Source organism: Oxyura jamaicensis, chromosome 18 (assembly GCF_011077185.1).
Source record: "Oxyura jamaicensis isolate SHBP4307 breed ruddy duck chromosome 18, BPBGC_Ojam_1.0, whole genome shotgun sequence".
NCBI classification, from domain to species: Eukaryota; Metazoa; Chordata; class Aves; order Anseriformes; family Anatidae; genus Oxyura; species Oxyura jamaicensis.
Window position 1 is genome coordinate 12163224 of NC_048910.1, and position 5227 is coordinate 12168450.

Genomic DNA, 5227 nt, shown 5'->3' on the forward strand with positions numbered 1-5227 from the left:
CCCCCCCCCCCCCCCATTCTCCTTCCTGCCTCGGGAGGGGTAGAACCTGTGCCCCCCCCGGCTGGCACCGCTCCCCCGGCACCACAGCCATAAACCCCGGGCTGCGGGGCAGGAGCGGGGCCCCCCAAGCCCCTTCGCTCCCCGACCTGCCTCACTCAGGTACGTCCTCCCGGCCGCTGCCTGCAGCCCCCCAAGGCCTCCTCCGCGCCGTAGCTGGTGGAAAAAAATAGCCTTTACCGTCCCCGGGAAGTTTAGCTACCCCTGAGAAGTCTGAAGCCTTTCTGCTTTTGATAATACAATATATTGTTTCTCTTACTGTAAAAGGAAGTTTATTACCAATAATAAAAAAAAAGGTATTTTTATGAAGAAAAAAAGAATATAGAATTAAGCAGTGCTCCCTGAGAAAAAGTACTTTGAGATTCTGCAGGAAAAAAAAAAAAAGAGATGAAGCGTATTTTGAAATAAATGCATTTTGTATGGTTTCCTTTTCTAAACTCCTGCTTTGTACTACAGATCGCAGAAATCACCCCGCAGCCCCCCCCCCCCACCGAGCCCCCCCGGGGCAGTGGGGGATGAGGCCGAGAATTCTCACAGGGCTCCAGAGCCGCCCCGAAACCACCTCCAGCGACGGCAAATCGGCGACGCGCGGCGTGGACGGGCCCCGCGGGGCCGAGGCTGGCGCTGGTGAGGAGCACAGGGCTGGCGCGGGACGAGCGGCACGCGCAGCGACACGCACACCAGATCGAGTTCCCCTTGGTACAAACTGTGGCTCAGGGCAGCGTCTTTTAACTGTGCTCTTTTTAAAAACCAACCATCTCGAGTTAATTTGAGTTCCTCCTAAGAACCTGTTCCCGTCAGCAAAGCGACAAGCACAACCTGCTGAGAACGAGAGCGCCGCAACGGTTGGAGCTGGGGTCCCGCTTGCGTCTGATTTGCCAACAAAAGGGTGTGATAGCAATGCAGTGTACATAGTGTATAGTAGGGAGAGAGTAAGTGTGTCTCAACCTGTCATCATTTTGCTAACCAAAGCTGTAAAATTTCCTATTACTTGCTATTGTCTCCTCTGGATTTTGAATGGGTTACGGTATCCTACGCATCCAGCCCGCAGCAGCAGTTCTGACAATGCACTGTTTCTACTGATACTCATGCTTTTTCCATTTTATTGCCGAGATTACATGAATTGGTGACTTTATTTTTACACAATAAAGAGTGAAGAAAGACAGCGGGCTCCCTGAAGTGCTCTGTCAGCTGCCCGGGCAGCCCATGCTCCGCACCCCCGCGCAGGTCCCACGTCTCTGCAGGGAAGATGTGGCAGGGGCGTTGGACCCCACGATCTTCCGAGGTCCCTTCCAACCCCTACAGTTCTGGGAAGACTTTGCGGGTGCACGGGGGGCTTTCTGCGCAGAGCCGTGCCGTGCCTGGGGGGGCTGCCTGCAGCTCATCCTTCCCCGCTGTGTGCAGCACCAGTGCGCACAGCAGCGTTTTTTTTTCTTTTTTTTTTTTCCTGATTGTTGGAAGGCTTGGGCTGGAAGCCGAAGTCCCTCGACCCTGGCCCCGGGGGGGGGCCCTACAAGGCAGCTGGGGCGCGGGGTGATGCCAGGGCACAGCCCAGCAGCGGCTGCCCCGTGCCACTGAGGCTGGGACACAGCCGTGCGGGGCAGCCGGCGTTGTTTCCTGCCCTTGCTACAAATTCCCACTTGTTGCACGTCTGCTGCACGCCAGGCTGGCCAGATGAGTTGCTTTTAGCATTGAAGATACAAGCAGGAAAGCCGCTGCACGCTCCTAATAACCAGGCAGAAACAATCCCCCCCTGCCTGTAACCCCCCCGCAGCCCATTGCAGATGGAAGGGGAGATGGATGGTGCCGCAGCCTCGGGCACCGGCAGCCCCTGGGGACACCGGCGCTCCCTTCCTGGCTCCGCAAGAGCAAGGACGAGGTGGCACAGCCCCAGGGGCCACAGCTGGCTCAAGAGTGGAGCTCTAACGGCAGGAACAGACCCGCCAGCGAGGGGGAAGCGTCCCAGCAGCGTCACATCCCGACAGGCTGACAGTCACCACGGGGAAGGCAGCGAGCCGGGACCCAGGCACGGACACGGGGCACGAGGGGACAGGGGGACACCGCGGACACGGCTCCGTGGGGCTGGCGAGGGCACGGCCGTGGTGAGGCTCCCGCAGCCTTTGGGGCTGCATCTGCCCAAGCGATGGCTGCAGGCAGTCGCAGTCTTTGCTGCTGACTCCCCTGAGCATGCACCTACATCCTCCGTGTCCCCCGCTGCCAAGGCCACCCCCTGACCCCCTCCTCCCCCAGCGGGTGCCACCCCACCACAAAGCCTGCATTCCTGTGGCTGCTCCGGGTCTTTTTAAGGATGCCTCAGTGTTTCAACACAGCCAACAACACAAAGGGTGAGGGGGTGGGAGGCTGCCTCGAACCACGCTGCAGGTCCGATGGCATTTCTGGAGGCCCAGCGTGTTTCCTGCGCCTCCAGCCAGGGGCAGAAGCAGATGCGGAATTACCGGCGCTCGGTACCCCTGGCAGGAGACCGTCAGCCTCAGGAATCCTCCTGGAGCAAAAGGTAAAGCGATCCATCAGAACTGTTCTGGGGCGATTTGCTGAGCCCCACCGGGGAGAGGCTGAGAGCGTAACACGCCACTCACCAGTCGCTCTTGCAGGTGATTAAAAAGAAGGCACAGATGGGCTGCCAAGGGAGCCTCAGCCAAGGCTCGTAGGTGGACAGGAGGGGGATCAGCGCAGGCACAGGAATTAAATCAGAGGAGCGATGCCAGAGGACACAGAAGGGGTGTTGAGAACGGTGCAACCAAGGGTTTTCCCCTCCCCAGCTCCTCAGATCCCACCGGGTGTGGAAGCGATTCGGATCAGCAGCCCGACAGCCTTACCAACACACGGTGCTGCAGCCACAAGTCCTGTGTCCCCCACCCCAGCCCCCAGCAGCCGCTCCCCGACCCCCGGTTCCTGGAGCTCGGTGGATGCAGACACCGCCCCTCTCCCCCCCCCGTCCCCTGGGAACCAGCCGCTCCAAGGACAGGCTGCTCGGTGTGGTGGCACCGGGAGCAGCCTACGTCTCCGCCAGGCGAATGCTATTTTTACTCGGCAAACAGGCGGCAGCTCCGGCATTGTTCTCCATCGCTGCCAGCCCCCCGGCCCTGCCCCAGCTCCGAGCGGGGACGTGCAGGGTGGGGGTGACAGCCACCCCCCAGCTGCCCCCGGCCATTCCGGCAGCCGGGATGAAACGCCAGCGCCCGCCCGCTCCTGCAGGAGAGGGGAGCGATGCTGTCAGCTGGAGCGCGTGCTGCACCGCAATTCAAACTGCAATAAAAACCTACACCAGCAGGCTTTTTGATTTTTTTTCCCTGCCATCGCTGTGCCTGAAGCTTGCAGCGGCACACGGGGAGATGTGTGTGCGAGAGGGGCTGGTGCAGGGGCGATGGTCGCAAAGGACCGAGCGCTGGCGGAGCAGAGCCTTCCACATCGGGGGGCGACAACCCCTGCTCATCGCCTCGGGGCCCCACAAAAAGCTTTGGGCATTGCTCCCCCTCCACGGGGACACGGTGGCCGTGGCTACCCCTGCCCAGCTCAGCACACGGCAGCTCCGGGGGCATCCTGCACATCCCGGTGCTCCCCTGCACTGCTGCAGCAATGCCGGGGCGGACAGGGAGGATCCTGCGAGATGAGACGAGCAGCACAGGCCCACCAACAGGATGGAGGCACCCATCCTGACGCCTCACCCTGCTGCTGTTGGGCACGGAGCTGTTCAGTGGCACCAGGAGCCAGCCCTGCCTCCAGGATGCTGGTGACAGCCAGCCTAGCATCCACGGGGAGAGCATGGATAAGGGAGAGCGCTCCCCACGCCAGCGCTGAGTGCATTAAATCCAGGAGGCTTTTAGAGCAGCGGAGCAGATGGAGATCTTGGGCTGCGTGAGGACAGGCCCCACGACACGGGGAGGTGGCTGAGAAATATTGACGGGGGCGAGGGAGAGTTCTTAAGGGCAGGATACAGCCGGGATTTACAGCTCTGATCCGACTTCTCGCTGGCAGCTCACATGGGAGAGAAACCACTCTCACGGACAGGCACCTCGCGCCCCTCTGCCCGGCCTTTTCTCCCCACACCGTGGGCACAGGTCAGCTTTAGAGGGGTGAGAGGAGGTGATGGGCTACGTGCAGAGTTACATCAGACGTGTTTCACAGCAAAACCGAGAAACCAGCGGGGTGGCACGGCCCAAGGCGGCCCCTTGTGCATCCAGGGGGCTCAGCAAGGAGAGGGACGAGCTGTGCGCAGCCCCCACACCCAGGGGCAGGACCCGTCCTCCCCACCAGCCCCATCCCAGCCCAGCGATCGCTTTAAGGCGACTTGGGAAGAATTCTGCCAGTTCTGGATCCTCCCTTCCCAAGTCACTGCCTCCCCTGCTGCTGGCTGCAGGACAGCTCTGCCCTCCCGGGGGTCCCTAACTCCCCCCCACACACACATCACTGACACGTGCCCCGATCCTGCCGGGATCTCAGCAGAAGCCTCAGGGGGGCACCAAGGGGTGCCAGGGGGGCACCAAGGGGTGTGGGGGAAGCTCCTTGTGCAGGGACCCCAGGAGGGGCAGACCCCGGGGGGGCGGGGGGGGGGGGGGGGGGAAGAGAGCATCCAGACTCCCGCAGGAGGGTCCCCAGTGAAGCCACGAACAGCAAAAGGAAGAATGTGTTCCATAGCTGATTAAAAATAGATGCAGCATCACACTAATTATGCTGTGTAATTAGCATTTGTTTTCTGCTTATCAGAAATCCACAGGGAGCAGAGCTGGACCCCAAGCGTCCTGTGGGCACCAGGCAGGGGCGAGCTGCAGTGGGGCTGGGGCTGTGCCCTGCACTCACCCTCCCCCTGCATCACCCCCCCCCCCGGGACCCCAGCCCCATCCGCACGGCTCCCTGCGCCCCCTCTCCTGACTGTGCCCATCCGCACCCAGGCTGCCAGCAACAGATGACGGGATTCACAGCGGTGCTGGAAATCAGGTCAGCGATCGCCTGCAGCAGATTTTAACATTTATCATCCTGGCTGCTCTGCTGCAAGGCTCTTATGCAAGCCAGCACGGCCACAGGGCCGCCCCCCCGCCAGGTGCACCCCCGAGTCCCCCCCTTCCCCGAGAGGCAAGAGCAGAAGCGCAGGGCTCCGGCAGCCGCTGCTCAGGAAAGCCGGGCATCAGCAGCCCCTGGGGAGCTGAGCCGA